The following is an 11,974-nucleotide window of genomic DNA, read 5'->3' on the forward strand; positions in this document are numbered from 1 at the left end:
AGCTACTTCTCACCCTGTGCCCCTGTGCCTCTCTGTCAGAGCATATGTCACTGGCTGGGCCAAATGATCTTCATGTCAACCTAAAATAAGAGGGCTATGGAAAGACATCCCTCTAGAGACATCTGGGAGCTGATTAACTAGTAAGAACCTGGAGACACCAGCACTGTCTGATCAAAAGATACAATGGAGGAAAAGATTTCATTTTCAATAGAAACAAAAATCCTAAAACATCTAGAAATAAACTTGCCTAGAAATGCATGTTTTATATGAGGACACATGGCAAAACTTTGCTAAGAAACATATAATATGACATCATATTTCTGGATGGGAAAACTGAATAGGGCAAATATGCTTAAGTTCAGACATTTATATATATTTTAAATACAATTCCAAGGGCATTTTGAATGAAAATGACCAAAAAATCATGGCTAAAGTACGAGCTTAGAATGTATTGAGTTTTTACTATGTGCTAGGCTCGAGGATGACAGCTTTACATACTTTACCTCAATTAATCCTCACAGCAACCTCAAGAGGTTTCTTTCTTTCTTTCTTTCTTTCTTTCTTTCTTTCTTTCTTTCTTTCTTTCTTTCTTTCTTTCTTCTTTCTTTCTTTATTGTGGAGACAGGATCTCACTCTGTCACCCAAGCTAGAGTGCAGTGGCACTATCACAGCTCACTATAGCCTTGACCTCCCAGGCTCAAGCGATTTTCCCACCTCAGCCTCCCAAATATCTGGGACTATAGGCAGGTGCCACACCATACCAGGCTACTTTTTAATTTTTTGTAGAAATGAGGTCTCAATATGTTGCCCAGGCTGGTCTCGAACTCCTGAGCTCAAGCAGTCCTCCCACCTCAGCCTCCCAAAGTGCTGGGATTACAGGAGTAAGCCACCATGCCTGGCTGAGGTCATTATTAATATGTATGAAAGACAGGTTGGGGAAGTGATGAAGAGCAGGAGATCACATGACTTTGGGCAAGTTACTTACAACTGTGAGAAGTGGTTTCCTCATCTGTAAAATGGGAATGATAGCAGCTATCCCATAGGTTTATGATGAGTATTAAATGAGGTAACATACATGAAACATTGAGAACAGTGCTTCGCAAGTAGAAGCACTGATATGAACTACTATTATCCTCATTAACAGACGAAGAAACTAAAGCTTAGAGAGGATAACATAATTTGCCCAAATTCACACAGCTGATAACTCGCTGCCCTGGCCTGGGGGATGGGAGTAGGGAGTCTTGCCTACAAGATCTGAAAAATTATAAAATCATAATAGTTAAAACAGGAAGCACATCTTGTATAAGATATTTTTATATGCCTTGCAAGATCATGTTCTGAAATATTAGCCAATGCCTTCTCCAGCCTGATATTCCCTTTACCTCTCTCCCTTCCCTGCCTCAAATAGCCAGGCCATTCTATGCTCATTGCTGCAGGGAAGGTGTGTGAAAACAGAAAGAAGAGGTAAGGAGCCTCTTTCCTTAGGGGAATAGAAAAGACTTCTGGCCTAGACCTAGACCAAAGTGTGGGAGAAAATGGTCAGGAGAAAGATCAAGGTGTTCCCTGCCCCTCATATCCAAGAATAATTCCCCAGGGCAAGGACAAGGGCTGGAGGGAAGTTGAGAAACATTGACTTTGCTAGGTCCTGGAGGCTGAGGTCCCAATCCCTGCTCCCTGGACTGAGCCCCACAGAGAAAGCAGCATTCCTCACAATCTGTGGATCTGAGAGCAGAGAACAGAACAGCTGCTGGGTGTATCTAGGCCAAGAGGACCCCAGGCAAGCTCCCTGAGGCTGCTTGAAGAGGTGGAGAGAGACTTTGACCTCCACAATAACCTGCAGGCACCAATGACCCAGGACCAGTAGGACAAGGATAGATGACATCAAGAGCAGGACCCTTTGTAGGTCACTGAGAGTCTAGAACCCTGCACTCCACCCCATCCCAAACCCAAAATGGAAACTGCAAAGAAACTCAGAACTGACTGGGATTAAGGGTCAGCCCCTTTTTAAAGAGTGGGGCTCAAGTATAGATTAAGGAGAATTTTATAAACAAAGTAATTTTTTTATACACTTGAGTTTATGGGCTGAAACTGGTATTCTAAAGGATAAATTTTTAAGAAAATAGTGTTGGGGAAATGCACTGTTTAAAAAATCCATTTAGAAGAGAAGCTTGGGCAGCAGACAAAGACAGCAACTTAAATCATTCGTGGGGCGCAGCACATATTATTGATCTCTGCTCTGAAATTAAATGTAATTGTTCCTTAAGATTGAGCTTGAATTTGCATCCCGATCTGCCTTGGACAGTAACCATCTGCCCCTATTGTCTTGGCTTCATAATTAGTTGTGCTCCTTTCATTCTCAAAAGGGTCCCAGTTTGAGCAGTAAATTATGTGGTTACTCTGCTTAAGATCTTTAAATGAGAGTGATCCCATGGATGGGCTGACTCTGAACTAGGTATTGTGAAACAGAAAGTAAGGCTTTCCAGGCAGGTGTGGCTGGAGGCCAGTGGGGCCTGACATGGAGCCTCTGGAGGGCAGAGAACCTCAGCTGGATGGGAAAGGAAGGTAAGGTAAAGGGCAGGTGGGGCGTCAAGAGAGGGTCAGGTGCTTGGTAGTTAATAGGACAGTGGCGAGATCAGAGTGGAATGCTTGAATTTAATATTTCAGAGATGGAGCAGCTAAGGATAATGGTATGGCCCAGGTTTTGACCATAGGCACAGGAGGGAGAAATGGAGGCAAATGAAGGCCTGATTGCGTTTGGGGACAGGAATTGGGCACTGGGGAGACACATGGATGGGGGTTTGTCTCTACTTTTGTACTCTTTTCAAATTTTGAATCTTGTAACTGTGTTATTTTAAAAATCTACAAGCAAAATTAAAATGCAAATCAGAGCCACAATGAAATGCCATTTTTCACCTTTAAGATTGGCAGATATCAAGAAATTTTTCAACAGTGAGAGAGGAGGGCAATGGGCCCTCATACATCTACTTGCCAGTGAGATGCAGATAAGCACAGCCTCAATGGGGCTGGTTTGGCTGTATTTATATAACTTTAAAATGGACATACCTGGCCAGGTGCAGTGGCTCACGCCTGTAATCCCAGCACTTTGGGAGGCTGAGGCGGGTGGATCACTTGAGGCCAGGAGTTCAAGACCAGTCTGGCCAACATGGTGAAACCCCGTGTCTACTAAAAAAATACAAAAGTTAGCCAGGTGTGGTGGCTGTAGTCCCAGCTACTTGGGAAGCAAAGCCATGAGAACTGCTTGAACCCAGTAGGCAGAGGTTGTGGTGAGCCCAGATCGTGCCACTGCACTCCAGCCTAGGTGACAGAGCAAGACTCCATCTCAAAAAATAAATAAAAATAAATAAATAAAATGGACATACCTTTTGGTAGCAGCAACTCTTTATCTGGAAGGTTATCTTACACTCCCACCTGTGGACAAAAACAGAGATGTGGTTTGGGACAGTTACTCACCTCCCTGTGCTTATGTCACAGTTGTAGTAAGAATTAAATATGATACATGGGAAGGATTTTAACAAGGGCCTGGCACATGGTAAGCATTCAGGAAATGCTGGCTGTTATCATCAGAGCATTGTTCACGGTGGCAAAACATTGGAAACAACCTGAATGTCCATGAATAAAGGACTGATTTTAAAAAAGAAAGAAAGAAAACCAAGTTTTGTCTCCACTTTGGAAAACCATGAACCTTTTAAATAGAATGAGGATATTCTGTAACTGGTGCTATGGAATGATTTTTTTAGAAAGATTGTTAAGGGAGGGAGAGCATCAGGAAGAACAGCTAATATTTGCTGGGCTTAATATCTAAGTGATGGGATGATCTGTGCAGCAAACCACCATGGCATACATTTACCTATGTAACAAACCTGCACATCTGGCATATGTACGCCTGAACTTAAAATAAAAGTTGAAGGAAAAAATAGATTTTTAAACTTTCTAAAAAGAAATATTGTTAAGTAGGAAAAAGGGAAAGTGTAGAAGAGTGCTTATGGCTGTAATCATGCCTGTGTAGAGGGTGCCTATGGGTACAGTATGGTCTCTCCAGGGAAGAGGTCACAGAAACTGGTTACAGTGATGCTTCTTGGGAGGGGAACTTGGAGGTCGGGGCTTAGGGAACTCTATGACTTCTTGTACCTTTTATATTGTCCACCATACACAGGTATTCCCTATTCAAGAACAATTAAATAAATTCCACTTCTGGGTATATACCCAAGAAAATTGAAAACCAGGATTCAAACAGATAGTTATATCCCAATGTGCATATCAGCATTCTTCACAATAGCTAAAAGGTAGAAACAACCTAAATATTCATCAACAGATGGATAAATAAAATGTGGTAAATACATACAATCGTGATTCAGCCTTAAAAAGGAATGAAATTTGGACACATGCTACAACATGAATGAACTTAAGGACATCACGCTAAGTGAAATAAGCCAGACACAAAAGGACAAATACCGTATGAGTCCACTTACAGAGGTACCTAGAACTGTCAGATTTATAGATACAGAAAGTAGATTAATGGCTACCAGGGCCTGGAGCAGTGAGAAATGGGGAGTTAGTGTTTAATGGGTACAAAGTTTCAGTTGGGAATGATGAAAAAGTTCTGGAAATGGATGGTGGTGATGGTTGTATTACAGAACAATGTGAATATAACTAATGCCACTGAATTGTACATTCAAAAATAGTTAAAATGGTCAATCTTATGCTTATTTTGCCATAAAAGGAAATCATTTTAATAAAAATATTCCTTTATCACTTTGATTGGAGCTATGTTAAATGTAGATTAATCAACAAAGAGCTGTGTTGTATGAGCAACAACAAAGAACAGTCCTATCCAAAAAAGGGCTTTTGTTCTCCAAATTCTGGCATTTTCTATGCTAGGCAGGCCTGCTCTGCTTTGCTGGCTGGCTTTTTGGGGGTTCATGTTTCTGAGCAGCGATGAAAGGCTGAACCAGGACCAGGGGAAAAGGGTAGCTTCATCCAAGATGGAGGAGAAATGGGTGGGAAAGAGATGATGGGTGGGGGCAGAAGCAGAGAAATTCCCATGGGGCCATGAGGATGAGATAAATGGGGTGGGTGTAGGAAAGGGATTTCCTACAGGGGTGGAAAAAGCTGGCCTTTGAGGGGAGTAACAGAGGAGTTATAGCAGGAACCTGTAAAAGAATCACCATGTTCCACTGGTGAGCTGGAGATCACAAATGTATAGTTTTCATATTCTTCTCACCTCTTCTCTTCCAGGCAACAACCCTGAAGGGGTTGAGGACCCTGGTTAGCTAAATAAGCGAGGAAGAGTGGAAACCAGGGACTCCCCATCCAGACCACTATCCACCACAGGCCTCTGTTCTTTAGCAGCACCAGAAGAGGCTCCACTCCAAGTCAAGATTGAAGTGGTATCATTAGGTAGGACTGGAAATTATAATTATTAAAATGAGACTGAGACCAAGGGTGGCTGGAACAATCTTGTGACTTGCCTAAATTTCATTCAGGGGCAAAGCAAGAGCTAGTCCCACCGAATAAATGTAAAAGAGGCTGGATGCGGTGGCTCACGCCTATAATCTCAACACTTTGGGAGGCCAAGGTGGGTGGATCACCTGAGGTCAGGAGTTCGAGACCAGCCTGGTCAACATGGTGAAACCCCATCTCTACTAAAAATACAAAAATTAGTTGGGCATGGTGGTGGGTGCCTATAACCACAGCTACACAGGAGGCTGAGGCAGGAGAATCGCTTGAACCCAGGAGGTGGAGGTTGCAGCGAGCCAATTATTGTGCCACTGCACTCCAGCCTGGCGACAGAGCGAGACTCCATCTCAAAAAAAAAAAAAAAAAAAAAAAAAGAGGAGTAAATGTAAAAGAGCAGTAAGAGACAAAGTCAAGCTGCTTTCTGATTTTACCACCTAAGTCATGTTTGTTCAATGGAACAGTGCACATTAGCTTTAATTGTTAAATTAACATGCATCTGTTAAATAACCTTATATCTGACTTTGGATTTTAAGCTTTCTGAGGGCAAGGACCATGTGCTGTTTAACCCCACACTGTTCCCACAGCCTGGCAAAGTGCCTCAAATTTACACAGGGGGCACTTAGATGACTGCTGAGTGAATTGCTGACCAAGAGGGACTGCCCCACATCAGGCAGCCCATGCCATTACTGTGCTCACACCGTGCCCGACACAGAGCAAGGAATCATAAGTCCTGGGTGGCTTGAATTGACTCTTCCTAAAAAAAGAGCCTGTGATCTAGGAAGTCCAATATAAAAAGATGTTGCGGATTGCCAAGACTTAGAGTAAGAGGGGCAGAAATGAAGTAGGCATGGATGGTAATTTTGTTTTTCCATCAGGGCTGCTCTTACTCTGGAGTAAGGAGAGGAAGGCTAAGACACAAAAGGGGGACTCAGCCCAACCCAGCTTATGTCCTATGATACCAGAAGAGAGCATTGCAATGACCTATTAAACCTCAAACCAAGCTGAATCCATTTTTGAGTAAGAGACTCTTACAGGGCTCCTGTCCTCAAAACTATATAAAATTGTCCAAATTATGTACTTCTGAGATAATAAATTAGCAGAAGAAGCACATAGCCCACCTCTTAAGATAGGGAAGTAGATCTGAAGTAGCTCAAGAAACAAAGTCTTCTACAGATGAAGGATGAGGGAAGGAAACCCAAGACCAGTTGATTCTGGTTTGGGAAATGATAACATTGGAGAACACATTCTACTATCTGTTTCTTGTGACATCCTTTGTGCTGAAGTTATCTCCTTTGTTGGCATGGCCACCATCCCTATTTCTAGTGCAGTGGAGATGTATGAGTGTCTCCATTGCTGTTTAGTTACTCCCTCCTGGGAGATAAACTTGACTGGAGGGGTGTGGGCAGGCATTCAGTCAAGCAACAAGCCACTCACTAAGTGCCACCAATGGAGTGGGAAAAGATGACTCTCCTTAGACTGGTCCATCCAAAATAAAGGCGGTGGGGACAGCATACCTGGGTGGTCTTCAGGGTACTCCTGGAAACATCCATCAGCTCATGAGCTCACAGCTGAATTCCAAATCCTGGGATGCCTGCTTGGAAGGAGGGTAAAACACCATTTCTCAGGGACAGAAGCCCACAAAGCTAAGGGCACTGGGTTTCTAAGTCAGGATTTCATCACAGCTGGATGACCCTTTTTTAAGGAAAGCCAGCTGATCTCCAGGACTCCTGATACATAAGAACTATGCAGTCTGTCACTTCTAGGGAGAGAGATGGGGACTAGCTCTGGTTCCTCATGTGTTCTTCCCTCTCACTCCCTAAAGACCTCAAGAAACAGATCCTTGGTAATGATGCCTTCTTTGGGCCAGAAAACTTAGTTGAAGTGTGGATTCTTATACAAGTCTCATGTTTTCTGGACTCCTAGGAGACTCAGAGGAGACACCATAAGTAACCGTTATTGAATTGGAAGAAGTGTGAAGTACTATCAACCACTGTGACGTCCATGGCTCAAGAACATGCACAGAGGTCTAACTAGATATAGGTCTCAGCCCCTGACTTTAGAAGTCTGACATTCCACAGATGTGCACACACTACACACTCCCCTCACAGACGAAACTGGAGTAGGGGGACAGAGCAGAACAAAATCGCAACACTACTACAGGACAACCTCGTCATTCCATTACTTGTCCTTTGCTATGTTAGAATAGTTATAGATTAGTTTCAACAATCAGGTTACTCCTTATCTTTGCTCTAAGCCTTGTACAGGCCTTTAGCAAAAAGCAATAAAATTCTCATCTGACTCTCGGTGGGCTGGGGAATCTGCCTATTCTATTCAGTTGGTTCACTCACATCTCCAAACCAGAACCTACAACCACTCTGTAACTTTATTTATGTAAAATCCACTCTACTCACCCCAGTGCAGTGGCCTGTGGCTCCTGGGCCCTGACTCCAATTCCTTTAGGGTGGACCTTGCAGTTGGAACCATCCACCTCTTGTTTTTTCTACCTCTGCTATTAACATAGCCCCTCCTCTATTGCCTCACCCACTATTTTCAAACCAAAAAGTCTTTGTCTATTCATAGCCACTGTAAAAGTAACATTCATTTTTCTGTTTTTTAATCTAATGTCTGCGTCTTCAGTGGTTCTCACTGGCTAATCTAATCAGTGTGTTCTAGGGAGGTTTATTCCTTGCCTGTTCAGCTTGTCCCAGCACAATAAAGCTAAGTCATTTGCCTGGGGAGAATCAGCTCTTTTAAATCAGACAATCCTCAGGAAAGATGTCAGGACTTTTGCCTCTTTTCTTCATGGGCCTGAGATTCAGGAGAACATTCCGCATTCCACTGCCACACAGCTCTGCAAACCCCAAATCCTGACTCTCCGAAGAAGGATATGGGCAAGGAAAACAAAGAAGGCATTTGAACAAACCAAACCTTGCAAGAAAAACTTTGCATACTTAGTGATTTTTCTAGGTTTATCCTGACTTTTGGCCTCTTTTTTTATGAATTCCATTTTTGTTTAAGTGAAAAAGATATGGTGAGAGAGACATAGTGGAAAATGGGAAGTTTGGAGGAAGATGGGAAGGAAGAAGTCAGTGAGTAGGAAGTGAGAATCGGGAGTGGAGGGAGTGAGGGACGCAGTGCTGAGGGATGGGGAAGAGAAGCATGCCAGGAAGGCGCAGCGTCTCTCGGCACCCAGCATGGAGCCTGGTATATGCCCACATTTCCCCTCATTGAACTCTCAACCGTCCAGTGGGGAGAGCATTCTCGTCCCCAACCTTACAGAGCTGGAACAGAAGCTCGGAGACTTACAGACAGGAAGAAAAGTAGGAGCTGGAAGCCCCATTAAAAAAGCAACTCTGCCCCTCTTCTTCCAGTCTCTTCTGTGGCTTCTCTAAAGGTCTATCAGCCTCCTTATTTCAGGGTTGACCTTCTCTTTCAGATAGGAAATTAATCATCTGCTTGAATATCCTCACTTTCTTCCTAGATCACGTGGAGTTTTCCCTTAGTGGAAAAGCCTCATTCCTGGATCTAGAGCCTGCTGGTAGCAGACGTGTAAAAAACATGTTTCGGAGGCCATGCCCAAGCCAACACATTAACCCAACATTATAGTTTCTGTTAATAATCCATGGAATCAAAGACAGGCAAGATTAGGGAGATCAACACATGCTGGGTCACCAGAGGCTTTCCTGGTTTTAGCACAGAAGATCTGTGACCCAGGAAACCCCTTAGTCCCAGGAAGATCAGCACAGCCTAGGCCAGAAACAGTTTCGGGCCTTAGGGAATTTCCAGCTGGTTGGGGATTCAACAAATTCAGAAGAGTGTGAGGCTCCAAAAAGAAGCACAAAGGGAGGGAAGGGTTCAGTGAAAGAAAAATCACCCTTGTTTGGAGGATTACTTTGTTCCACAAATGTTCATGGCTTACCTACCGCCCCATGTGTTAAAGAAAAGCTTTGTGGAGAAAATGGCCTTGGAGATGCAGTGAAGGGGTAGGATAGGGGTAGGATTTAGAACAGCAGAACTACCAAGGGGTATCTGAGGCAGAGGGAAGAAGCCACAAAAAATAAAGACGTAAGAGGTGGGAGAACATAGTGTAAATATCCTGAGAACTGGCGAGCAGTTTCCCTGGCACAGGGCAGGTTTGGGGAAATAAAGGTTTGGGCATGCGAAGATAGGCTGGGTATTCTATGGAGAGGTGTAAACATCAGCAAACATGTCTGAAGTGAAAGGAATGTGGAATGGGACTTGGTACAAGAATGGAATAATGGGCTTCAAGTGGATTGCAGCACAGGTGGAAAGACCAGTTGAGATGTTACTGCCAAGCATTCAAGTGAAACCCTTTGGTTTCTACCTACCAAGGTTTTGTTCAAATAATTTGGACATTTATTTCAGATACTTTAGGTTTGGGGTTTGTTTCTCACTTCACACAGGAATTTGAGGGTGAGCTTCATCTGGTTTGGTGAGGGTATTGGAAGGTATGGGGCAGGGGCTGTCCCTCCAGGATGCACAAAGGGAACAGGTTTGCAGGCTCAGGAATCCTCCTAATGGAGGAAAGAGGGAGAAGGACCTGCCCTGGCAGCACTGTGCTTTCTTCCTCGTGTCTAGTGTCCACTGGGATTTGGCTGGTGCACTGCCTGTCTCCCTGTCCAGCCCTAATGCCTTGATAGCTGTTAACCAAAGCATGTTCCTTACTTATTTGAGAGGCTTTCTACCTTGCTAGAGAAAGGCAGCCATTTGAATGTTCTCTGTGAGCAAAGGGAAAGGCAGTGTGGCGGTGTGAGACCACAGCCTGAAGTCCCCTGATTGCCACCATCTGCCACAATATCCTGCTGCCACTCCCCAGTTCTGCTGTCTCTGAGCCTCAGTTTCTCACATGAACCAGGGGACTAAAGTGGGGATGGCAGATTTTCTCCCAGAAGGGAAAGTGCTAGGCATCAGGTCCAAAGAAGTATACCGTAAACGCTTCCTCTTATTCCAGCACTGCTTTGGAATGCTTTTTTTTTTTTTTTTTTTTTTTGCTTTGGATATTTTTCCTTTTTCCTTTTTTTTTTCAAGTTCTCTCATGAGGTTGCATACTTTACTTTTTTTCATTTAAAAAATGTAATTCCAGTTGGACTTAGGGAGGAAAGAGAAGTAAATGTAACAGTTCACTTTACCATCTTGAATGAGTTTTTTACTTAAGGTTGATTTAACTTGGTAATTGTGCTTTTTGTGAATTTCCTATTCATATCTATGTTTCTATTGATGTGTTTCTTTTTCCTATTTATTTATTTATTTTTGAGATGGAGTCTCACTCTATCACCCAGGCTGGAGTGCACTGGCCACCATCTCAGCTCACTGTGACCTCTGCCCCTCAGGTTCAAGTGATTCTCATGCCTCAGCCTCCCAGGTAGCTGGGATTACAGGCGTGCACCATCATGTCAGGCTAATTTTTGTATTTTTAATAGAGACGGGGTTTTGCCATGTTGGCCAGGCCGGTCTCAAACTTCTGGCCTCAAGTGATCCACCTGCCTCAGCCTCCCAAAGTGCTGGAATTACAGGCATGAGCCACCATGCCCAGCTTCTTTTTCCTATTTATTTGTAAAAGTTACTTATATATGTTATAAATATTTTTCTTTTTCTTTGTTTTTAGAGAAAGGGTCTTGCTCTGTCACCCAGGCTGGAACACAGTGGCACGATCATAGCTCACTAAAACTTCAAACTCCTAGGCTCAAGCAATCCTCCCGCCTTGGCCTCCCAATTATAAATATTTTTCTGTTTGTCATTTGTCATTCAATTTTGTTTGCAGTCTTTTTCTTTTTCTTACAGAAAGGTTTAATACGATGTGTGTGTGTGCGTATTTTAATAAAGACAAATTTATCCATACTATCCTTTAAGGTTTCTAGTTTTGTTGTCAATCTTAGAAAAGTTTTAGCCATCTCCAAATTTATATACAAAATAAATTTTCTTTATATAGAAAATCTATATGTTCTAAATTTTCTTCCAGTTCTTTTCCGGTATTGCTTTGTATATTTAAATATTCAATCCATCTGGACTTTGGTATATGGTGTAATATGAGGATTTAACTTGTTTTTCCCAAGTGTTAAATCACCATTTGTAAAATTATGTAGCCTGTACCCACCATCCTACACCCTCCTTCCCAAAGGGGCAGACTGAAATCCAGCCGAGGGGACCCATCCTGTTTGATCACATACTAATGTTTCTGTGTGCTTGAGTCTGTTCTCAGCCAACCATCTTGACAGTAGGCCCCTTGCCCAGTTTCCCTTTCTTACCACTCACTCATCCCTCAAACCACTGTGTTCTGATTTCTGCTCCTTACTGGTCACAGACATTTCTGTGGCAAAGCTCATCATCAGACTTCTAATGGCCAAGTGGACAATTAGACAGTGGACACTTTTCAGATCTTTGCTTGATAGACCTCTCTGTTACATCTGGTGTTATTGACGATTCTTTCCTCTTTTTTTTTTTCCTGTTTGCTTGGTATATTTTACAACTTGCGGGC

General features: G+C 43.1%; 1 protein-coding gene across 6 annotated transcripts in view; it reads right to left on the bottom strand.

Moving 5' to 3' along the window:
- SLC4A5 (solute carrier family 4 member 5) overlaps window positions 1-7,517 on the bottom strand; it is a 129,658-nt gene extending 122,141 nt beyond the window's left edge. For all 6 annotated transcript variants that reach the window (XM_030827707.1, XM_012502680.2, XM_030827705.1 and 3 more), the window contains exons 1-2: window positions 6,993-7,517; window positions 3,381-3,429 (exon numbers count right to left, since the gene is read on the bottom strand). The gene's annotated coding sequence lies outside the window, so the exon portion shown is untranslated. The remainder of the gene's footprint in view (window positions 1-3,380; window positions 3,430-6,992) is intronic.
- Between the last annotated feature and the right edge of the window lie 4,457 nt (window positions 7,518-11,974).

Source organism: Nomascus leucogenys, chromosome 14, assembly GCF_006542625.1.
Source record: "Nomascus leucogenys isolate Asia chromosome 14, Asia_NLE_v1, whole genome shotgun sequence".
NCBI classification, from domain to species: domain Eukaryota; kingdom Metazoa; phylum Chordata; class Mammalia; order Primates; family Hylobatidae; genus Nomascus; species Nomascus leucogenys.